The 26,350-nt window shown below is 39.5% G+C and overlaps 1 protein-coding gene across 1 annotated transcript in view; it reads right to left on the bottom strand.

Moving 5' to 3' along the window:
• LOC139700865 (acid sphingomyelinase-like phosphodiesterase 3b) overlaps positions 1-26,350 on the bottom strand; it is a 505,549-nt gene that overhangs the window by 48,235 nt on the left and 430,964 nt on the right. The gene's annotated exons all lie outside the window — the stretch shown is intronic.

The following is a 26,350-nucleotide window of genomic DNA, read 5'->3' as shown; positions in this document are numbered from 1 at the left end:
CTATCCACATCTCATTCTCCAAAAGGAAGGCAGGTGAGGGAAGGGTATATAAAATAATGGGAGAAACGATTGTAACAAAAGATAATTGTAAATATCTAGGGGTACACCTAAGTAAAGACTTAGGGTGGGGACTTCACACAGATTATGTGGTAGGCAAGGCCTTTAAATCGCTCCACTGGGTCATGCGGAGCCTCAAAGGAAGCACTAAATCAACTAAAGAATTGGCCTACAAAACAATTGTAAGGCCTATTGTCGAATATGCGACCACAGTATGGGATCCCTTTGAAATAGGGCATGTGAAAAAATTAGAAGCAGTGCAAAGGAAGGCTGCCAGGTACGTTTTAGGGCGACATGGGCAGACCGACAGTGTAAGTGACATGCTAGGCTCACTAGGATGGGGGTCACTAAAGAACAGACGGAAGCTGAATAGACTGTGTGCCATTTTTAAAATATTGAAAGCTGACGGAGGCTGGAAAGAACTGAACGAGAGTGTAAATAAGCCATGTTATCTCGGCAGGAATGATCACCCGCTTAAAATCAAATACATGCCCCAAAGGACAAACACCGCCAAGTTTTCGTTCCTAAATATGGGAATCAAAGAGTGGAACCAGCTGCCTGATGAACTCTTTAAGCCCTTACCCAAAAGCATTAAATCATTTAGGCGTGAATGCAAAAGGTATACATGATGGGATTATTTAATGACACTATTTAATGGCGACTATTTAATGACACTGTGATATGTTTTAAGAATGACTACTGTTTGTTATATCATGTCATTGCCACCCGGCTTATCGCCTAACAGCAATGTATCCCAAATAAAAAATAAATAAATAAATATTATTTAGAGTGAAACAGAACAATTACTGTAACCACTCTAGTGCCTACGGCATAATATTTTCCCGAGGAACCAATTTAAAATCAACCCTACTTGGATTCTCATATCGAATCAACAATTTGGCACATGAACAGACTCTTCATTTACTGAGGGGATGTATTGCGCACACGTAGTTTACTAGGTACCGCCTACCCAGGTGGGCAGAAAACGGGCAGGGGAGAAGAGGCAGGTATTTTTCACGTCGAAACCGGTAACGTTGTGTTCAGACGTTAAGTAAGTGAAGCAGCAGTTGCCTCAAAAGAAAACGTTTGTAGGGAGGTAACTTGCTTAGACCTCTACAGCAGGGGCGGAGCCCTTTCGTAAAGCGATAATTCTTGAAAAAGATGCATTTTGGTAGTGGGCGGTTAAAACCACCATCTGAGTTCAAGCATTCTTCCTGGGACCCAGTGCGGAGCAGCGCATCGCTTCGTTTTTACTTTCTTTTCACACAAGCTCCTCGTTTTTCAAACCTTGGGACTCAACACCGCCAGAAAAACGGAGAGTTCGAATTACCCCTTGGAGCGACGACGCACGACACAAGGACGTGTGGGGCTTAAAATATGTGCACTTACGACCGAAAAGGGAGTTTGTGAGGATGGGGCCTGTCACAGAAGCACTAGATTCAGAGGATAAAAGGTGAATAGAAGAGACATTGTCCAAGTGTCTCCAAACGACAATATTTTCCAGCAGGGATGACTAGTGTAGAAAGGAAGAACATTTCGTATCGGAGCAGAAAGATGAACGATAGTATGTTTACCACGTTCATTTTCAAGGTTAGAGCTTTCTTTGGCTTTAATCATGACATAATGAATGCTACGAACGAAATAAGTCTCGTTTAAACTATCTGGACTTAAGGCTAGTTAGGTTAGACATAGAAATATAATATGACGTATATGAAGATAGCTTAGGTCCATGCACACTCGACGATGAGATTGAAAGGGCATTTAAGGAGATGAGACCAAATGAGGCCATGGGGGTAGACAACATACCTGCGTAACTACTTCAAGGTTTAGAAAAATGTGGGAGGAAGAGTCTATAGTATATCGACAGATTCGTGGTATCTATGAGGAAGGAATCTGGCGCGAAGACTTTGTAAGAACAGTGTTAGTTCCTATTCCGTAAACATAAAGACTAAATCATGTGAGGATTACAGAACAATAAGTATGATATCCCACGCAGCTACTATAAATTTGTTCTCAGGATCATCAAAAAAAGGATAGAGAGTAAGGCAAATGATTACTTAGGGGATGATCAGTTTGGGTTTAGGAAGGGGAGAGGCACGCGTGATGCCATTGCAGTAATGAGATCCTAATCGAGAGGAATATAGAATACAATCAGAAAGTATTTGCCTGTTTCTTAGATTTCTCATAAAGCGTTTGATAGAGTGAATTGGGAAAAACTAATGAGTATATTGCAGAAAATAGGAATAGATTGGAGGGAAAGGGAGGCTAATACGCAACCTGTATATAGTATGTCTCAGACTGCTCAGGTGCGGGTGGGGAACGGGGAGTCCGGATGGGCAGTGTTAGGAAGAGGTGTAAGGCAGGGTTGTCCATTATCACTGCTCAATGCTGCTCAATATATATCGTATGAGGAAGAAATGATTGAATGGGAATGAAGGCATGGGAAGAACTGGAGGTAGGATTGAGAGCCGAGGGAGAATTAATAAAATCAGTTAGGTTCGCTGATGACCAATACTTGTTGGGTATCCCTAATTCAGTCTAACTAATGCACAGTAATACCACTATCTAACGTTTACAATTAACTTTTTACAAACCCATACAATTTAACCTAGTTTTTTTAAGACTTTCCCGCCTGCTTTTCTAACATGAGGTGTCACCACACCATTATAAAAAAATTTAAATAATTTCCACAGTAAATGTACAATTTTGTTAAAAATCTCGACTAATACGCAATGACTGTATTTAATCTACTTACCTGTGCACGTATTTTCTGCCACTTCATTTAAATTGGCTACGAAAATAATGATTCATAATAACCTGGTTAATGAAGTTTGCCTACGCGCAAATAATTAACGTTTTTGCGCACTAATTAATAATGGCCTTCCTCGGCGTGAGCCTCCTATGTAGGCTTTGTAATATTAGACGAGGGTCAAAAGTAACACGCGTCTCTAATGAACAATAAATAAAACTAAATACTGTATTTATTCAAAACATTATAGCGTGCAAAATATTAAGCCACTAATTTATGCATTTATTGTCTAGCTGTACTCCTCCCAGGTTCAAAACGCTAGATTGCCCAGTTTATTGGTTGCAATAAAATTGACCATTCCGCAATCAGTCCATGTTCCGCTGGACGTCGCATGTTAACGCTGAAGGAGATGGGCGTCGCGTGGGAGAACACACCTTATCCCTCGTACGTAAAACCCTCGTGGAATATGCATCGGATGCATTGGCAGCATGCGGTGTTGCATGGGAAGCGGGTAAGGGGGAAAGGAAGAGGCGGCGGTGGTGTGAATCGTGCTGAGAGGTCAAGAGGTGGGGTTAGTGTATGGAGGGAGGGAGTTTGTGTGATGGATACAGAGAATGGGGAAGCGGAGAGAGGTGAGGGCAAAGTAGTAGTCTTTGAGTGCATGGGGCGATCCACCGGTTTGATCGTGGCATTCAAAGCGCGCACGTTTTATTATTCACGCTCTTTACAGATTCGGGAGGAGATAAACGGAATGCAAGTCATACCAAGGACGTGTCGAGGTGGTGTGAGGTTGTACAAGTGAATTGGAAGGCAGTCATTAGGGTCGAAGTTTTCTTGGCCTTTATCGTAGAGCCGGGTAACCCAACCTCTCTCAGTGCTACGGGACACTTAGGCGATATTAACGAATTATCTCCACCTCTGATCAAGACTTGAGCACGATTTTTACTGAAGAGATAAGCATCTTTAGTGAACTCGCCAAGTATAACTATTACTAAATACTCATGCCTTTTTTTGTGGAAATGGGACGTTTAAATCAGCTTAACTGAATAGCGTTTGAGCCGTTGGAAACATAGTTATGTGCATTTTCCCGAGCGCCTCTCTCGGAACAGGCTTAGGAGGCACTGGTGAAACAGTACAATCCATAAGCTGATGACCACTAAACCTTGCGGTAAAGAAGCGTCGTTGTCATTATTATAGCGATTAATACTTTGCCTCAATTAAAAATTACGAATTTTAAATTGGTTTGCTGATATTCATTAAGCATGTATTATCGAAAAAAAAAGTCGTGAACGTCATCGTTTGAACAAGTTAAATCGTAATGACAGTTACAACTGGGTAATGTGAAAAGGTATTGAAGGACTGCTTTACGTGTAGAAACGCGTTTTCGGTGATGGAGAGAAGTGAATGGGCAAAATGTCCTCAACCAAGGTCAAAGGCGAGAAAATGGAAAGTAAACAGTGATGGGTATCTAAACATAAATAATTGCAGCGGTCGCCAAAGCAAACGGTCGAAAAAGAGAAAGGAGAGGGAAGGGGGAATATAAAACGGCAGAATTAACAGCGCCAATTACTTTGACCCTGAAGACGCTCGCCGTAACGTCATGTGAACATGGAGCCATTAAGTTAACTGGTTCGTTTTTTGTTCTAGGATTTTTAGGCAGAAGATCGGAGCGGTCCACGAGAGAGTTCGGACCGCTTTTTTTGAATTTGATTTGAAATTTATCATGAAATCTTCAGCTAAATATTTAATAACTATACTAATGATAGAGGAATCGAATGTATGCACTTTGTAGAGTAAATAGGTAGAACTTGCCACGGCAAGATAAAAATCATAGGACACTTTTTTTGACTCCGCTAGCAGGAAATTTTCCAGCTTGAGGAAAAGTACGGTAAACAACACAATTTGCACATTTCATTCTAACATGGAATCGCCATGTTTTCCCCATTTCTTTCCTCTAATGAAAGTCATACTTATTAGATGCTCATTATATAACCGTTTTTAACGTGAAATTGTTGTTTCTCCTCAAATCTGCCCTCCCTGCCCTTATAAGATTCATGCAAGGCAGTCACTGTAGCCTTCTTCCAATTATTTTCATTCGACCCGCCCTAATTTATATTTTTTCCATTTTAGATAACTTTTAAGTAAAAGGAAATTTTCCTTAACGTCTTTAATAATTTATTACTCAGAGTCCTCTGTTTCGAAGACAATAATTAATTAAAAGAGAACCTATTCATAACCTTTAATGATACGCTTTCATAAATTACATTCAAACGAAAATAAAATCATTACTTAGGTTTCTCACCCTCTATTTTATTTGGACTCTAATTAATAATACATGGGGTGCATTAGAATATTGAAATGAGTCGTGTAATTAACTGGAAGCCTTTGAAAGTAAGAATTCCGGCATTTTAGAGATAGAGAGCGCATCTAGAGGGAATGTCTATTAATGAAATATTCACTCTTTAAATAACATGAAGTAAATTAAAAGATCTATAGTCGTCGCACCCTTGGCGGACGGTAAGAAATAATAATTGTTACGCCATCAATATATTTGATGGAGAAGATTCCTCGAATAAAAAGAAAATGAATCACAAGTGCATGGAAAAGCTAAAGAACATGATTTGAAACTATGCAAGATGTAATCGGATTACATCCTCGGGAATAGAACAGAAATGGCGCTGGAATACCGAAAATAAGCCTTATAGACTTTTAAAAGAGGCCGAGGTATTTGCTAAAGGTCTGCTTCCGCGGTAAGTCCGTGGAGTGGGAACCAGCAAAAGTAAACAGTCGTTCATAAGGTCCTTCCCGTGGAGAGGGGACTAACTCCAACATTTTGAATGAGTAACCTACACAAAGCATTGCACATAGCATACATAAAAACACAGAAACTACGCATAACCCAGGCTTAAGAGAGAGGTGCAAGCATGGACAGTATTAAAAGTTTATTGACTTTTAAGCACTAACAATAATAGAATCTCTGCTTAAGAAAACCAATCTCTACTAGATAAAAGTTTTTGCCTCAGCAACTTGGTTTTTGACATCTAATGTTGCCACAAATTTAACTTAAATATGAATACGTTCAAATAATAACTATATTTTTTCTCTCGGTGATTTTCCTACCATAGTTGGCCACTTATGAATCGACATTTGATAATAATTGAGTTATTACGATGATAGTAATTGAAGGTGGTCCAATTGGTTCATCTATATTTGAAAAAAAATGCATCTTGCGCGAGACCACATTGTGGTGGAGCAACAAGCCGGTAATTGGCCGATGCCATTTCAGAGTTCCGATGGCCGAGCGTCGCGACGGTCGAGGCCATCTTAAATTAATGAAGATAATTTATGCGGCATGATTTCCTACCTCCATCCAATGAACATAGAAGACTGAATGGTTGCGTCAAGTTCCACAGGGAAAGAAAACTCACAGATCGATTTTATTTGAGTCAATCTGGCTAATTGTCAAAAATATTTCTCCAATATAAATAATATGCATCTAGATCTACGCGGATTTTGTGTATTTCTCTACTTTTATTCCGGCGGTCGAATCTATCAATTTAATTTGGGAGCTTAATAATTCCTTCGATATTGCGAAAAAACAGGGGCGCCCTTTATCTTTCTTAAGCTCTAGGTCGTGCCTGTTCTTCTTGTGAATCACTGGGCTCCTATCCTAATTCCTTCAAAATAACCGTCACGCTTACTTCCGTTTCGTAGAATTTTTTACGAGACCCTTCCCCATCCCCCGAACTAACGGTTTATCCTATAGCTCTCAAATACTTTCTGCGAATTCCAATTGTGATCTAATTAAGTTGGATAATAATTCTCTCTTACATTTTTATTTCATTTACCTACAGTGAATTTCTCTTACGTTTTCCTACAGGAAACGACTTGAATGTGAATTACGTATCAAATAACTTTGACGAGATTGTAATTGAGGCGCTTAGACTTATTGTTAATGAACGAATACTAGTAAGATCGGATTTCTCCTCGCCTCTTTTGTATACAGGGTGCGTTCCGAAAGTCCCCAATCTACGTCTGTCCTTCTGCTTCAGTGACCACGTTTCCGCGCCGTATATAGCTACGCTCCATATAAAAGTTTTTACAAGTCTTTTCTTAGCATCCTTTTCGATGTACCTATCATCAACTGTCTCCTCCTAGTCAAAGCCTCTTTCCTCCGTGCAATTCTTCACCTTTTTTCCCTACTACTTTGACCATGTTCATCCGAAACACTTCCGAGATACGTTAACTCTTCTATCTGCTCTAATGTTTGCCCTCTTATTTTTATCTTTAGCTTAGCCTCTTTCTCTCTGGTAAATCGTATATCTTCTGTTTTCTTTATACTGAATCTCATCCTATATCTTACTCACCGAATTTCCGATTCACTCAGCAATGGTTGCAATCCCTTGGCTGACTGACAAAGTAAAACTTGGTCATCAGCAAACCTCACTGATTTTACAAATTCCCCTCCGACTTTCATCACGACCTCCAGTTCTTCCGATGCCTCTTTAATCATTTCCTCCACATGTTAGTTGAACAGCACCAGCAATAATGGGTAATAATATTGATCAAAGTTCTTTACCATATAGCTCTTCTATATATTCCTTCAATCTCTCTTGGATCTTTTCTGTTTCAGTTATCATCTTACCCGACTTATCTATAACTGTTAGCACAGGTCTTCTCTTCTTACTTCCCGAGAGTGATTTAACCATTCTGTACAGCACAACAATGTCACACTTCTGCAAATTTTCCATATCCTCTCACTGCGTCTTCCGCCATGCTTCTTTTGCTTTATTTGTTGCCCTTCTCAATTTATTATTTAACTCTTTGCTCTTCCTTTTGCCTAGCTCAGTGTTTACACACTTTTTTCACACTTTTTTACACATTTTTTTCTCTCATCTATCTATCTAACCATCTCATCCGTGTTGCATAGTACTATTTGTTTATTTTCCGAAAAGCAAAAAAGTTCATACTCATAATAGCCACGAATATTCTCAAAATTGCGATATTTATTTTGGAAATTCATAAGCAGAATCTCGCAAACTAATTTGACGAAAATCGTATTACATGTCGATGAATTGTTTTGATAGTTAACTCTTTTTATTTACTTAATTATTTATCGTCTTTAATACCGCTGGCCTGGCATAATATAAATTGGTACCAAAATACCGAACAGTAATCCTTCCTGAACCACAGGGAATTCCAGGTTCAAGCAAATCTTGAATTATCACACTTGAAGTAATTCTCCGCGAAAAGAGGCAACGTCTCTTCTTTCCGTTTTGTTAATCCCAAAAATTAAGCTCTCATGGCAAAACTCATGCGTTGAGAATATAATGGCAAACATTCAATTTAAGCACGACTTAGGGCACCTCCCGCTCTCTTCCTCAAACCCTCCGCTATTTTCACCTTCCTAATTTCATCCTCTACTCTTAAAACAATTGAGAACACTCGTTAAGAGAATGTTTCCAAGAGCGAAAGTAAAGGATTATTTCAGATGTTTGCCTTAAATGAGGCATGAAGTTGTGAAGTGCTCCTTAGGACGGTATAATCCTGCGTCTTTGCTGAGGTGAAATGACGGATGCTGGAAAACATATGATGTTAAAGATTCGGTCTCGCGAAGAGAAGAGAGAGTAGCAAATACGTACGAAGAAATTTATTTTTGTAAAATATTTTTCCATTCTTTTCAAAATTTCTCTTTACCTAGCATAAACACGAGCATCTATTTCTAGGATTCATTTTTACTCTATAGCGCTTGTTACTCGGGGTAGAGCATTTGTTAATAAATGAGAGGGGGGCGATGGCACTGAAAATTTGCGTTGATTTTTGCAAAATGTGACCGTTTCTGTAGACATTTTAAATAGTGCTTACACACTCCATCTCGCTAGAGGAGGTAAAGATCGCTTAAGGAAGGGGGGTCGGGATGGTGCTGCTTGGCGTAATGTATTTCAATCCAGAAGGCTCGGGTAGGAATCGTGGACCCAGAAGATCTTTTTCAATGGTTTCCTGATACCTACTTGAGGAGGAGGTGCTATTAGGAGAGCACTCTAAGTAAGAACGCCGAACTTCATATGGGACGTTAAACTGCGGATCCCTAGGCGCCTTTCGTTAAGAATAGGTTAACGTCGACGCTAGGTTTCTCTCCACCCTTCCTCCTTTACCATTCATCCCTAACGGCGTGAATGACCTCAGCTGTGGGTCGCCTCTCATAAATATACTACTCGTTTAAGGAAATCAGGGAAAACTTATGGAGGGTATTTTTGTATGGCCTTGAGACAAGGCAGTTTGGTTACCCGTAGTTTGGAAGAGTCTAACGTATGGTTGAGGAAAAGGATGATAAATATTGAAATGGGTGAAAGAAAAAAGAAAAAACAAAGTACTGAAAAAGGTAGAGTAGAGGAGATAACTTCAGGCGTCACTTTGTGGAAACGATACATATTGAAAAAGAAAACTTGGTTTTTCCACATAAAATATTTATTCACGACCTAGGTTTCGACGCTCAGCGTCATCTTCAGGTGACCTGGAGATGACGCTGAGCGTCGAAACCTAGGTCGTGAATAAATATTTTATGTGGAAAAACCAAGTTTTCTTTTTCAATAGGTAGAGTAGATTTTTGAAGAATATATAGAAGGTGGGAAAAGTAATTTAAGGACAAATGTGAGTGGCAATGGACTTGTGAGGAATGATATAAAGAGGGGAGTATTCGGTAGATAGGAAGTGACAGGAAGGAAAAACTGACAGAAATTAGATGGAGTTGAAGAATGATTTATTCTAACACATACTGTTATGGTATTTAGCGTCGAGTTAGAAGAGTGTCCCTGGTTAATCTCTGTGGCCATCATACATCTACTTTGACAGGCATACTTCCACCTATGCATTCATTCTAGAGTCTATCAACCATACAGAGCAGTCTGGATGACACAGTCATATGTAACGGCACTGTTCACTAGTACGCAATCTACTGGTATTAATGAGTTTTCGGTTGCGTCGCGTATTTATTTCCGTATCCTTTTTTGTTAGCCTTACCATAAGAAGAGTAAAGAGAGTTTTTCTGAGACATATGTACTAATATTTTTAACTAAACTCTAGACTTTAGATTTTGTATGAAAACTTTTTCTATTATTTTAAAAATAATTTAGTTTAAATCTCGATTAACATTCCTTACTTGATATGACCCATGGTGCTTTTATCTTTGGTGTTTCGAGGTCCAAGTTTTCAAATGCGCGTTTCCTCGTCTCCAATTCCAATCCTTAACTTACAACTTTGTTTACTAGGTTTTTCACTCGATACTTTTTGACGTGCAATTTTAGTATAAGAGTTATTTTTTTCATGATCGAGTCCCCTCCCTGGTCACACTGTCACTCGTTGCTCATTTATCTTCCTCAACTATATATTTCCGTAATAATTCCGAGGAATAATATAATGAATCCACTTATTCTATTGCAACGGCTAACCCTAAAGGAAAGACATTTTCCTCTCAGTATGACATTCAACTTTACCAAAATTACATTTCCTCTCCGATCCACTCTTTTTTATCCCTCTCTTTCAATCACTACACTTCGAGAGCTACCGTTGCTCTCAGTTGAGTCCCCATTGATTTTTCAACCGCTCCCCCAAAACTTTCAATCAATTCTTGCAACCCGACAATATCTCTTCTTCCTTCAAGTGGAAAAATCTTCGATCGGCGGCAACACACGGTAAACAACGCGACTGCTGAAGTGGTGGCCGCCGAATTTGGAGGGCGAAAAGCTCCTCAACTCTTTTATGGTTTTCTTCCGATCCTCGCTTCAATTCACGACTCCAGACCGAAAATGATTACAAGAGAACGGCAAGCAGGGAAATTCAAGTCGACCATCAACTCCATTCACAACCCCGTTCTCCATGTACTCCAGGTTTCTTTGAATATTTCTTTTCAAAATAATGTTCAAAAATAAAATTGATGTTTTTTTTCCTATTAAATGTCATATAAGAGACCTGCGCGAATGCATTTATTCTTAAATGTTCTAGCAAGTTTAAAAAAAATATTTTCATTCGAAAATTTGAGTTATCTCGCAAGCCAATTAATCTGGGCAGACTGCCTGATATTTGTACTTACAGCCGCATTTACAATGTTAAATATCCATCCAATGACGTACATGCATGTGTGACGTTTATTTTATTACAATTTATCAAACAGCTTCATATGACAAACTGAGGTTGATTTCCATGGTCTTTGATGTCATACTCTAATTAAGAGATAGTTAATGCATGTTTCCACATGATATCTTTCAAACCTGGTGTTGTATCGAATTCGCCTCTCATGTAAAAAGGATTTTTTAAATGTCATAATAAAATAATTAAAAATACAATCCATTTTTTAGCATGCTGCTTACCATTAGTAGATTTATATGTATTTTGGCTACACGAGAATTTATGTAAGGGACACTATAACTCAAAATCTTCTAATAGATTCGTGTTCGACTTTCCCGGAGCTATTTATCATCATAATGCGTTGCTAACATTATAAAGTTATGTTTTGTGTATTTCCTGGGAAGCACTACATGTTTATTACTTATACTTCCTATCTAGCTACATTCCTGACTCAATAATAGTAGGTGATACATAGTCAAAAACTTCCTTTATAACACTGCATTATTTATTAAAGTATATATTATATTCTTTTTATATCCGATCGAAAAATATTAATCATTCCGCATTAATCCTAAATTTTCTGTAATGGTCAGGAATACTAATCTTGATGAAATATATGGCATGTAACCTTATGGAATTGTCTCATATTATTTAACACGATTTCATTATCAATAAATTAACTTCAAGCAAGTAAGAGATGAATTAATATCCTTCCAATTAGGCCTGCACAATGAATTTATCACGATATTTCACGTAGAATTTCGCTTGTTTTAGAAATTTTCGTCGCGTTGAATGGGACTGCAAAACTGAATAAATAATATCGGATGGATGTTTGATCTGATGGACGAAACGATTGGACTCTTTCTTACCCACGAATCATTGTACTGAAAAAATTACTCTTGGGGTAGAATGTATAACCGGCGTTCGGCAGACGACGTCCAGACACCTTGCAGTTTAAAACACGGTACCATGTGTTTAACAGCCGAGTATCATACCAATTAGACTTTAATATGACCCTTGAAATAATATGGAATTTAAATTCAATTATTTGAACAATAACACAAAAAATCTTTTTTTAATTCCATCGATCAGTGAACAAACAATCACCATTAGCCATCATTAGTAAAATAAATAATATGGATAAATTATGCCACTAAACAGTAATGATTGTTTCACTCAGGGCTTAATTTTATATATTAAAGTCAAATTCTCATTTTCACACGAGAAATCTGGGCCAGGATATGCATTCTAGAAGTAAACATTTTGTTTTGACAGCCACCGATCATCAGGAGCCAGCATGATCTTCAGGATTAATTTTGAATCGATTCTTGATCTAAGAAATACTTTTAAATTTCCGTTACGTAAAACGTAGTAGATTACTTATGAGCAAGGAAAGCTGCACCGCAGCAAAAAACTTCACTGCAGAAAATAGAATATGAAGTTGTGAATTAAGCAATAGAAAATACAACCGTTCAAATTCAACAACTAGTTTTAGACCATAAGAGTTAATCTGATTTCGTGTGATTGCCTCACCCCATACATTACATTTGTGAAAAGGGCCACAAGTGTACTGGTATAATTCATATTAACGTTATTTTTAGCAGAAGAATGAATAATAATTCTCTCCAATTTTAACGCATTAAAGAAAATTATAAATTTAAGCATGGTGTATGCCATATATTTTAGACTAGTATGGTATTAAACGCTGCGTCAAGATTGAAAGTGGCATACCTACAGAGAGAGAGAGACAAAACTGTTTAATACAAGAATAAAACTCAATAATCCCCATGAATACTTAAAACCGTCATGGTCAAAGTCGCGTCATCCGTCGAGTGAGGTCAACATCAACGATAGAGAGACTTTTTAAACGTTTCTTTTGCGTATGGAATTAATCTGCTTCACGCATCGGCTACTCTGCATGGAAAAGAGTGATATTTATTTAATTAGAACGGAAAGCTTTGCATAATTTTCGCTTTTCACGGTGATTCCGCTCAGCGCTGTTCGTGCCAATCCACGCGAATATCCTTTTTTTTTCAATTCCAATGATTTCAATTCGGAAAAAAAGTTAACGACTTTTTTCCCCCTTCAATTCTGAGAATATAATTGACTCTACGATAACGAGTGATGATATCATCTCGAACGATGGATTTGAACGGGAGAAACGCTCGGAAACGCGAGAAATTCAATGAGGAGAGTACACGTTTCAGACTTCTGCAGGTTAAACATCGAGGCGGTGCAGTGGGAGTGCTAATGATTTACTTATTTGTGTATTCATTGGGGGAGGGAGGCGAAACACTCATTCACTGTTTCAAATTGCAGACCTTGATGAATGTTATTCGCACTCGTTGCTTGGTCGCTGCAATAATTCTCGGGACTCCATGTCCACTTATAGGCATGTCAACATGGCGAAAGCCGCTCAGTGAATAGATAAAAAATACCTAACATTTTCAACAGCTTTACTCGTGCATTGAATCACAGGTTATTTTTTGCCTTCCCATAGCATCCTCCCTCGATCTCACAATCATTCAAAAAGTTTCAACTACCTTCTCTGTGAATAAGACCTATTAGTCACTCGAAAACTGAACGCTTTAATAAAATATTTCACAATTGTCCACCAGATTATTTAAAGGTCTAGCATATGAACAAAAACCAAACTTCTACATTATATCATAAAGTCGGACAGGCGAGAAAAATATATAGAAATATGTACCATTGTGCGGTCTAATTCTTGGATTCAATTTTCCTTAACACGATCCAGTACAGTTACACAAATAAAAGAATACTTATCATCTAATCAACTAATAATCTTACTAAAGCCACAACCCAAAACGCATTTTTCATTTACGGATCCTTTACTTTCAACTTCCATGGTTTGGCCGTGGTTTCCATTTGTATGGTTCCCTTGTGAACGCGGCACTGTGATATGACCCGTAGTAAATTTTTTTATTTAAATGTGGATTTCATACGAGTTAAAGCAATTAAATATTTGTTTTATTTATTTATTTGCAAATAGAACCACATTCAGCAATAACTTGCCATTTATACTGGATCATTTAAAAACCATACGAATTACGATGCATGCATACAAAATCAACAATTATTTACAATTAACGACAGAAATAACAATAACAAGTCAAAATTGTATCTAATTACGGAGGAAAGGGAAAGAGCTAGGTCATTCAATGTCCTGGAGGCAAGCACAAAAGCATAAATGGTATCAGAGAAAAGCCTTGGAAAATATAAGTGCAATGCTCGTGAGACACTTATTCCTGTGAAGCGGTGGAGGAGTGTTAATGGAGACCGCCTTCTTTATGACTGTTTGAATATGCCCAATGTAATAAAGTTTAGAATGTATTTAAATTAAAAGATTCTTTATTGATGACACGCGATTGAGAGATATGGAAATAATTGAATATATGTATCAGCAGAAGTTAAGTATAAAAATACCTTATTGTGCATATTTGATTAAATCATATAACGGCCAAACATACTCGTTAGTTGACTTAAGCTTGCGGATATGAATGGAAGATTCTGTTCTTGAAATTCTTGGAGCAGAGAATAATAAAATGGCAGTCAGCACCGTTCGGTTGCTTGGACGTTAATTTAAGGAAAAAATATAGTCACTATCAGATGTGATTTATAAATGAAAGTGTCATCCGTTCCAGGACTTGCATTATTAGAATCGGGCTAAAAATTAAAAATTAGAATGAATGGTTGCATGGAAATACATTTATTATACAATTTATTAGAGACAGCGTAATTTACCGACCGTCTCTAATACTTCAAAAGAGTATATTGCGAAACGTTTTTATCTACATACAGTTGGGGTAAGCGGTTAGGTGGCCTGATGTCCAAATTTCAATATACTACCTTGATCAAAAATTTCCCGGAATTTATTCAGAAAATTAAAAATACAAGTTTATTCATCTAAATCTATATTGTCCCCTTCAAAGTAATCCCCATCGACTGCAACACACTTATGCCAGCGCTTGATCCAATCCTCGAAACATTTTTTATATTCGGTTTTCGGTATGTCCATCAGTGCTTCCTGCGATTTTTCCATTACTTCCTCTCGGCTGCTAAAACGCGTTCCCCGTAATGGTTTTTTAACTCGATTGAACAGAAAGAAGTCACAGGGAGCCAAATCAGGTGAATTCGGTGGCTGTTGGATGGTATTTGTTGCATTTTTCGTCAAAAAATTACGAATAATGATAGCACTGTGCGACGGTGCGTTATCATGGTGCAAAATCCACGAGTTTTCTGCCCACATTTCTGGTCTCTTTCGGCGAATTGCTTCACGCAAACGTCTCATAACGCCCAAATAATACTCTTTGTTTACTGTCTGGCCTTCTGGCAAAAATTCATGATGCACTACACCGTTGTAATCCATGAAAACCGTCAGCATTGCCTTCTTTTTTGACTGAAAACGACGTGGTTTTTTTGGTCTCGGCTCATTTGGTGAACGCCATTCACTTGCCTGATGTCTGGATTGCGTGTCGTACTCATAAACCCACGTCTCGTCTCCAGTAATGATCCTTTTGATGAATGTGGGATCGGATTCAGCCTCGCAAATCATGTCTTTTGCGACGTCAACACGGTCTCTTTTTTGCATGAAATTGAGGTCTTTTGGCATGCTACACGACGGAAACCCAAATCATTAACCACAATGTCTTGGGCGGATCCATAGGCAATGTTCAAGTCCTCCGCTATTTCTCTGATGGTTAATTTGCGGTTATTGACCAACATTTCTTTTACTTTATCAATTTTTTCACCGACTTTCGATGTCGATGGTCTGCCACTGCGTTCATCATCTTCGATTGACTCACGACCACTTCTGAACCGCTCGTGCCACTGGTAAACGACCGTTTTTTTTAGAGAATCGTTGCCGAAACACTTTTCCAACATTTCCAACGTCCGTGCGCCACTAAATCAGTTTTTTACGCAAAATTTAATACAAGTTCGTTGTTGCAAATTTAAATCCATTTCTGAAATTGTAAAAAATCGCCAACACACACAGAGATAGATGTACTCTTGGCTACGTAACTTTTGCAAATGTCAAGTTATGACACTAAGATTTAAAGGGAATATCAACAACAGATGTACCAATTTAACAAAAAAAACAGAACTCAAATCGGAACGATGGGAGCGCCACACGGTGGTTATTCCGGGAAATTTTTGATCAAGGTAGTATGTAATTTGTTCCACAGGGAAAGCCTTATGTCAGATAGTCTATGCATAAGCCATTTACTTGCCAAAATATCATTTCTCACCTGAATAAGTCGTGAATAAAGAATTGGAATATGTAAGTGGAATAAAAGAAGTGCCGTCGCTTTAATTAATGTCGAGCGAGGTTCTCCGAAAATTACAATTATCATGAAGAACCCTTGAGGGAGCCGACACTGTGTCTTTTTTCTCGCAATATCAGGATAACTCAAAATAGGTTAACATATATCGTACCCTGCATCATTAATTTATATGAATGAAAAGAGGCATAATCTATAATTTCAATTAATGAGCTAAACAATAATCTAGCCCTAATTACATCATATATGGACTTTTATAATGCACTGCTATGCACAGAGAAATTTAAATGTAGGGATAGTCTTAGGCGATAATTTTGAATCCATCAGCAAATGGGATTCTTTCTTTCGCTACGATTTTCAATAGGGGTTATATTGGAATTGTCATAATATTCAAAGGAAGATCCTCTAATAAATAGGATGGCCCAAATCGTACGCAAACGTAAGAAACGCTGCAAGGCGCAAGAGCGCACATTAATAGCCACAAATAAGAGAGAACGAAGGACTGGAGTCAATCCAATCTTACATTTAAATAATATTAATAATTGAATTACTTATTCTTATACCATGAATGTCGAAGAATTAATTACCTCATGATTTTGTTAACAAAATTGCGTCACCTATCTCAGCTGACTCGAATTTATTAAGTACGCCAGTTAAACCTATCTATTGAAACGTAAGTGTGGTATTCACTAATGAACAAACCTTATGAAAACTTAAGTCGTGTATTTGGTCAAAAGAAAAGTACTAATTCCTATTAATTTTCATGGGATGAGACGACAATAAGCTCCTAGATAGCTGCTACCGTTAGCCAGGCGAGAAGTCCAAATGTAACAACAGTAAAAAAATTCACCTTAAGGGGGCTGAATGGAAGGAACTATTCCTTTGACTTTGGATCCTCCTGGCGACGGCCCTTTTAACAAAAAAAATAGCGACTCGTTTTTTCCTCCCGCATCGACGGCAGCAGCATGAGGCAATTTCGCGATGGATTCAATCGCTTCGAGCAACCTTTCTTTCAGCGCATTGTCTGGTCTCCCGGATGTTCCCCACCCCCCTACCCCCGCCCAGCTCTCTAACTCCGCTCTATACTATCCCCTCCCCCCCCAGAGGACGTCATCCCGGCCAAACGCACGCATCCGCCACTTTCTCAAGCACTCTCCGCTCAATCCAATCTGCAATTGACGGAGAGGGGGAGAAGAAAGCGGGAGAGAGAGAGAGGGGGAGATTCAATGGCGGCGCCGATCCTGGGACGAGGACGGTTATTTCACGCACTAACAATCAAAAAGCTCCCCCATCCCCCACATTTGCCCCTTCGAACTGAACCCCGTCCCTCCGATTCGTCGACATCCAGTTCCGCTCCTCGTCCATTACTTTTAATTCGCGGTGGGGGAGATGAGGAGAGAGAGAGTGCGTTGCTCCCTCTACCCCTTCGCTTGCTGAAAGTATTCTGGCTGTGCGGGGGCGGGCTGTGGGGGGCAGAGACGGGGTTAAGGGATGAGGGTCGCGCTTCAACGTAAACGCGGCCACGCGACGAGGTCCTCTCGCCTCCGTCCCCCCGTGGGCGATTCCACGAGGCCGCCCATCACTCTCCGGCCTTCCCTCGCCGAAGGCAAACACCTCCCAGGGCCAGCAGAGGAGGCGTGGAAAAGTTCTGGCCGTGTAAATATTACTAGTGGCTCGTGACGGCGGACGTCAAATGAGGGAGTGAGGACCGTGAGCAAACAAAGCGAATGGAAATGTCGCTCGCTCTCCCCGAAGGCTATTTGCACCAAGTAGTCCACCCCGCAAACTAATCAAATTTTCGTTTAGCATTTTTGATCTGGATTCTCTTGAGGGTCAGGGTAATTGGGGAACATTCCCTGAGAAGAGGGATACGTGATAGAATAATTTTTTTCCAGTTTAAACCCAAAGTATACCAGTTAAAAACTTTAAATTCTTTAATTCCCTTTTTTAAATATTCAAAATGGCCGCATTCCATTAAGTAAGACCACAATTTTAATTGTCTTAAATGTTGTGCCTTTGGAATTAGGTGAAAGAAGGGACAGTATGGCCAATCTCACCCCTTTAAAGACACAATAAAAACAAATAAAAATAAATATAAATAAATCATCATTCTATTGCCAGACAAATAAAATGAATTCATTTGAAATCTCTCTATGGATCCACATAAGCTAATACGCACCAAAGGTTTTTGCCATTTCTGGGTAAATTTAGCAAATTGAAAAGGTACTAATACTTAGATGATAAAAGCTGATAATTATAGGATAAAATTAATAAACGACATGCTTAATTTAATCTTCCTGTATGCCAACCCTAAAGCAAAGTGATGTTTTCCATTTAGCGAAGAAAATAACACTTCTTATGCTCTGAATTTAATGTATTTTCTTTCATTGAAGGTGGACACATACAAGTCTCGGCAGTTAAGAAATGTCAAACCCATATTATGGCTAGTTATATTTATTTGGCTAATTTATCATGACGGATTCTCCCTTAAAAGACTTCACGTAACTCTTTAACTTAACTCTTAAAACAGGAGAAGTGGTTACTCTTCTTCCAAAATTTGAGCTTCCTGATTCAAAGTCGATAATGGATGTATGAAAAAAAATTCACAGTAGCCAAAAACGAACGTTTTTAGTGAATTTCTGAGAAAAACAAAGGTTTTACGAAAATGAAACAAAATTATCGCATCAGAGGTATTATTTCCCTTGTATTAATTTTAGCATACATGGTCAATAATTAATATTAACTCCAAAGAGCGATACAGCCCAGACAGAAAAGCTTCGTCATGATTTTCTAATTCAAACAACTCCTGTCAGTTTTAATACTTATTGTCAACATTTTTGGCCGACAGTTCATTGAAATTGGAAATTATTTCGACTCGTGCACTCAATAAGGAGTATGATATTATTACCCTGGAGAACCGGTGGAATGCTAAAACATCGCACGAGTTACGTTTTCAAGTTACTGGTGCACTACCACATTTGGCTCTGTTTAGATTTAAGTTATGTTGATGAGTTGTTATAGCACAGTTGGATATTTTTGAGCGAAATAAAGAGTGAATATTTACTCACCCCACATAATAAAAGAAAGTACGATTGTCACGAACACAGGAAACTCCACGAAACTCATGACACTAGGTAAACAATTATCAAGAGTCACCTACCGGTTAAGACAGGTGTTTCATAAAAAGAGACGTTTCGAGCGCTGTATGGTGGAATACCATGATTAATTAAAAATTGGCAAATTCCCGCAAAATAAGATTTATTAGCACCGGTTTCAATGTAACTACGAGGGTTGCTATTTACATCTTGAGCCTTGAATACACTAAGTGCTTTAGGCGCTATCCGACGTTTCCATCATCTACCTCTTTCATACCTTCCTTTGAACGCTAACTTTCTTCAGAACATTTTGTTGTTTGATCATAACCTGTGTTGGTGATTTCCACATTTTTCGGGCTGCGTCCGCGTATGTCGTTTAAAAGTACAACAGTTTCGCCAGCTATCCTGCTGGCGTCCTCAGGTCAAGGATGAAAAGAAGCTTGTTGTCCCGTCTTATATAGGAAAAATCCGGCGCCAATACCGGGAAATTTCTTGGCCAATCAGGGAACGTCCTCATATTTGCGCGGGATTATTCGTTTCCACGCACTGTGGAGTGGATATCCATCCTCTCTGTTAAAATTTTTTGGCCTTTTAACGATTTCAATGGCCTCTCTGATTATTCTCTGGAAGTATTTTGAGGAGGATTTACTTGACGGACCTTCATTTAGATGAAGCCACCCTCGCAGTCTTATCTAAGGGTCTGAACTTCGCTTTGACCCCAAGGACGATACCACTTGAGAAGATCATCGCGGAGGTAGAGTCATCGATCCGGAGACTTCCGAAGGCGGCCGCCGACGAAATCCGAGAAGATGTCGCACGTATCCTCCATGGCGCAAAACCACCAAGATCAAACACCATCGGCAAAGAAAGGAGAGCACTGAAGGAGCTAAGGGACAACGAGAGTATAATCATTTTACCAGCTGACAAAGGCAACGCAACAGTCCTGATAAATAGAGAGGATTACGAAGGGAAAATATCGCTCATCCTCAGCAGTCCGACTTATAGGAAATTGAAAAGCGATCCGACTGCCAAGACGGAGAGAAGCACAAGGGCTATCATTAAACGATCGCTTATTCCAAAAGAAGAGCAACGACGCCTGCTTCCGACTGCACCGAAACCACCGAGACTGTACGGCCTGCCCAAAATTCACAAGAAGGATGTACCTCTCCGACCGATTGTGAGCCAGATTGACGCTCCGACTTACCAACTCGCCAAGTACTTGGCGCGGTCTCTGCAGGACCACGTCGGACAGACACCCAGCTTCGTAAAAAACTCGACGCATTTCATTGACGTAATAAGAAACATCACCATCCACGACAACGATCTCATGGTCAGCTTCGATGTTGAATCGCTTTTCACCAGCGTCCCTATTGAGGAATCGCTGAATATCATCAAGGAACTCACCTCCCGCGGAATCCCTAAGGACTTTCCAGGATTGGTGGAGCATTGCCTCCGCAATTCCTTCTTCCTATGGAATGGTGACCATTACGAGCAGATGGAAGGAGCTGCGATGGGCTCACCCCTCTCCCCGGTTGTGGCCAACCTCTACATGGAGAGCTTCGAAAAGAAAGCACTGGAATCCTGCGACAAGCGGCCCTCACTGTGGCTAAGATATGTCGACGACACTTTTGTCATTTGGTCACACGGAGAGGAAGAATTAAAAAAGTTCCTGAAACATCTGAACTCACAGCATCAAGCCATCCACTTCACTATGGAGGTGGAAAAGGATCATCAACTGCCCTTCTTGGACGTCATGGTGAAGAGAAATACAGGGAATGGGAGGCTTGGACACAGAGTATACAGGAAGCCTACTCACACCGACCGCTACCTTAATGCTGCATCGCACCACCATCCCAGTCAGAAGACCTCACTGGTAGACACACTTGTCAACCGAGCATATAAAATATGTGACTCCGATTCTATTGCCAACGAGAAGAAACACTTGACAAATGCCCTGCAAAGGAATGGATACAGCGCTCATATGATCCAAAAAAGGGCCGAGAAGGAAGAAAAGAAGAGACAAACCACCGCTGTTCCTGACAGAGAGGAAGACTCCAGACCACGTCCGAAGGCTTACGTCACCATCCCCTTCATCGCAGGGACTTCGGAAAGAATCGCGAGGGCTTTAAGGAAACATGATGTGGTGACCAGATTCAACTGCGTCACCAAGATAGCTGACACCCTACCCGGACCCAAGGATGGAATTTCACCGTTAATATCAGAAGGCGTGTACCAAGTGCCATGCTCCTGTGGCAAATGGTACATCGGTGAAACGTGCAGAGCGCTGAAAACACGCATGAGTGAACACCAGAGGGCAACCAAGGCCAAACAGTTTAGAGCATCGGCCATCGCTGAGCACGCCTGGAGTGAACCTGGACACTCTATTCTCTTCGACGACGCTAAAATAATAGCGAAAGAAGGAAAATACTTCCAGAGAATAATCAGAGAGGCCATTGAAATCGTTAAAAGGCCAAAAAATTTTAACAGAGAGGATGGATATCCACTCCACAGTGCGTGGAAACGAATAATCCCGCGCAAATATGAGGACGTTCCCTGATTGGCCAAGAAATTTCCCGGTATTGGCGCCGGATTTTTCCTATATAAGACGGGACAACAAGCTTCTTTTCATCCTTGACCTGAGGACGCCAGCAGGATAGCTGGCGAAACTGTTGTACTTTTAAACGACATACGCGGACGCAGCCCGAAAAATGTGGAAATCACCTACTCATCGCCGCGGAAACCTTCGAACGAACATAACCTGTGTTGCTTAAAGTGACTCGAAAATTTTCGCTCAGCGGAAAAATAGGGTTAACTCGTGAACACATTCGTGCGATGATTTTTGACGACTTTTGACGTGGGTTATCAATACAGGAGTGCATCGATTACCTTATGTCCGCTTCTGGCGATGAAGCCCAATCTTTTGCCAATGTTAAACGCTGGTATAACGAACTCCATCATGGACGCCATTCGCTCAGCGACGAAAGTTGTGAAGGTCGTCAAATATCAGTTGTTGATCCAGGAAATATTGATGCTCTGCAAGAACTGGTGAAGGAAGATCGTCATGTGACTTATCGTGAGGTTGAGGTATCCTTGTTTATTAGTATGACGAGCATCAATAAAATATTTCATAAATATTTAGCAGGAAAATAAATTTGTTCGCGTTAGATCCCGTATAATTTCACGAAAGCTCAAAAAGATACTAGTGTTAACTGTCGCAAATAAATACTCAAAAATACAATCGCGGTTCGCACAACTTTCTCTCCTGGTCCGTGAAGAAAGAGGGTGGGGAATTCAGGGCTTCCAACCTTGGTCGGGAAAGCCTGGTCTTCATGTGCACAGGAAACCTGAGGGGAGGGGAGGAGAATTCCTTGTAGTAGGGACAAGGGATCACTTATCACATGTTCGTCATGGAAAGGTGATGGTTAGGAGGGAGGAGGGTGATGTAATATTTCGGGGACAAGGTCACTGCCGTGTTCAAATTCTAGTAGGTGCTTAACAAAGAGGGAGTTAGCATTCTTATTTTCGTGACATCTTGCGTGTTTCTTGGCTAATAAGACATACTAGTATGCTCCCAAAATGATTAAAAATTGACGCTCTCGAGCAAATGGAGATACGGAGGCCCCTAGCAAACCCCAACTTGACACTTAGTAACGAGCCATTGTTCCCGGCCCCTCCCCACTCATTTCTGAGAAACTAGTCTGGAATTGGTCAAACCAACCCCTCAACGCACCCCCCTCTCTCAGGCTCTCCTTCACCTCCCCGCCCCCACTCTGTCCTGAGCGTATATATTATCGCATTGTTTGTTGAGTAAATTTGTACCTGATGATGCCGCAAGTCGGTGAAATGCGTTTTACCTTACAATAAAAATCTGTGGATAAGTCCGAAGTCTTTTTAATATGGATATTAAATACTTACACGAAGTGAAGTCTGAAACAGTAGAATACTCTTGTCCGAAATTGGGTTTAGACAAGGGGATACTGATTAATCTATGGATCATTAATTTGAAGCCAGCTAGTTTGTGGGCGGTGGGGTGGCAGGAGTCTGAGGTTAACACTTGATCTGCGTAAGAGAGTTTCCTCAATATTAAAAAATTGCGTGTGTTGCCTTTAATGTCAATTGTGAGATCAAAAACTTGTGTGTATTGCCTTTAATTTCAATTATGAGATCAATGAAATTGATTGAAATTGAAAAAAAATTTAAGAAGACGCCTGTCCATCGCTGCCAGTCTAACAGCATAAAATATCATACTCATATCTAAACATTACAAAATATTATTGTTGACTTTATAATCTCTGAGGATATTGTTCTCTAAATTATCCATGAATACTTCAGCAAGGAGTGTGGAAAGAGGTGAACCCATCGCCAGTCCATCCTTTTGTTTGTTGTAGGTACCATAGAATGAAAAGTAATTATGATCTACACGAATGTTAAGAATAAAACTTAATTCTTTAATGAGGTGTTGGTTCACCTTGGCGTTGAGCAATATATTTTCGGCCTAAATTAATTTTTCATGCGTCGGAATGGAAGGAAAGAGGCTGCAAACGTCAAACGATGCTAACTTAGCATTGGGTGGTTAGGTGAAGGGCAGATGACGTTCTGTTAAAGAAATAGAGTTTTCTGGAGAGAATCTGGGTATGAAGCCTAAGATTTGCCCATAAATCGAGTTTAATTCAATTGCTAGCTCTTGCACTGGAACATTGAAACTTGACACAACGGATCTAATGGGTACGTCTTTTTATGAAATTTAAAGTTTTTCATGTATCCAATACCCATGGTCTTCTTTATTTCTAAGGCCCACCTAACTCGAGACTGATTGAATATTTACATCTACAACTACACAATACTCCGCAAGGACGTGTGGTAGGGTGGTGGTAGGTCACCAGCCATTCTACATATATCCCATATACTTCCATGCATTCCAAAAACTCATTAAAACATGCATTCCAAAAGCATACATTAAAAGGTGCTTTCAAGGTATTAGGTTGCCTGTTTTTTTCTCTGGACTAAGAGTAAATAAAAAAGGTTTATTTGAGCACAAAACACTCGAGCCCACTTTCTGAATATGAGATATAAATATAGTTGGCAATACCGATTGTGAACAGTTACCGATAGATTTAGAAGCGATTTCAATACCTGAAATAGCATCGTTTAGTGTAAAAATACAGTGTGTAATCATCCATTATCTTCACTTGCGTGCTTTCTCAACCATCGAATTACTCGTCGAATGAGTTAAATATACGAATGTGGCATTATCGATGCTCATGGGTGCGAGAGTTATAATGAGGCCGAACTTCGTCTGGAATAACGGCGTAATCAAAGTAATTTTCGGCGTTGAAACGAATTAAGTAGGTTATTCGTTCGCCGGAGTTAAGAAAAGACATTAATCGTCACTACCGAGCGTGCATGCCTGTTCTTTTCCTCTCTATACCTCATATTCTCCATCTTCCTCCACACCCACATCTAAAAACACGCCACCGTCGTTAACAGTTCATTACCACTTGATACGGCCAGCATCCATTTTCCCTACCTACTTTGAATTTCGCCTAAACGCCTCTCCTCATCCAAAAGTCTCCGACCTCTATTGGACTTCTCCAAACAGTCCTCTCTCTCCCCCACAACCATACCTAGCATATCTTCGTCTTTTTTCTTTTTCGTCCATTTTGCTTCCTCCATTTTCCTCCACACCCACATCTAAAAGACTCCAGCCAACGCTTTTCTCTTGGCTCAAGGACCATTTCCACAGCATACTGTACCAATAAATGTTATTCATTATTTTGAAGCATTTAGGATTGAATTTTCAATCAAATAACCTCCACTATCGATCTGTTTTCCGAATGAATAATAACAGAATTCTATTAGGAAAACTGCCCGGATCGTCATTTTACATCGTTGATTCAGATCATTTGCTCAATTAAAAAAAAATTCTTCCACACACGTGTATAATTCTTTCGTCCATTGCATAGCTCCACATGTGGATTTATCATCCTAATTTGTGATACATAGACCATTGTCTATAGTCTCCTTGATTAATTTCTACCCTAGGTTTCTCGGTGTGTCCCATTCCCGTAAAACACTTACGTAGCCGGTTAACGATTCGAATCTCACCCGTTTACTCGTCATAAACAAACCAGCTCACTTTATTTCATTTATCATGCCTTAATAGGTGCAGTATTCATTCAATATTTTTTCATACCCAAGTTAATTCTCCTCTTGCCTCTTCCACAAACAATTAAATCAAGAGGTATGAGAAATTGCTAAGAAGGTGAGGAAGGAAAATTGACTGGTTAACACTGGCGAAGGACAGAGTTAAAGAAACCAGTGATAAATGGAATGTTTAATAGGTTATTGATTATTCCCTTCCTCATGTTATAGCCAGGAAACAAAATAACACCAGTCTGACGTCACTGTAGTACAGGAAAAATTAGAGCATCAATGAATTTAAAATTTAGATCCAATAAAACCCAGGGGAGAAGGTCAAACGTTGATTCAGTTGTAGTATCCCACAAGCAGTCGTTAATAGAAGAATGCATTAAGAGTATTCCTGATAATTGTTTTTACTCAGTTATTAGTTGATAACGCGTATACAATATGTTGTTTTTGTCAACTCTTCCAATATGAAGGCCAAAATAGTTAAAGGCTGACCATAAATGGAAAACCTGAGTTGTTATCGCGATGAAAATGTAAATATCACTCAAGGACATCAACATACTTGTGTGTCTACTCTTCCTTGTGGTGAATGACAAAGTTCAAAAATTTAACCGTAAACCAATTACTTCCACTTTTTTCGGGGCAAATTTTTATTTTTAACAATTTATAGGATAATCTGGAATAAAATATTTTTTTATTGGGAGCAATTACTTATTTAGTTCATTTCCAAGGGTTGAGTGATTTCGGTATTTTATCAGTACTCTCACCAGGCAAGAGTATTTCTGGCTTTTCAGTTGGTATTTTCGACTGCAACTAAGATTCCAAAGAAACTGAGTTTTGACAATTATAACGCACAGGATGAGCAACCGAAAGTA

The sequence above is a fragment of the Hetaerina americana genome, unplaced genomic scaffold, assembly GCF_022747635.1.
Source record: "Hetaerina americana unplaced genomic scaffold, ioHetAmer1.1.p SCAF_11, whole genome shotgun sequence".
Classification (NCBI taxonomy): domain Eukaryota; kingdom Metazoa; phylum Arthropoda; class Insecta; order Odonata; family Calopterygidae; genus Hetaerina; species Hetaerina americana.
Note: the sequence above shows the minus strand (reverse complement) of the source record. Positions and strands in the feature narration are given on the sequence as shown.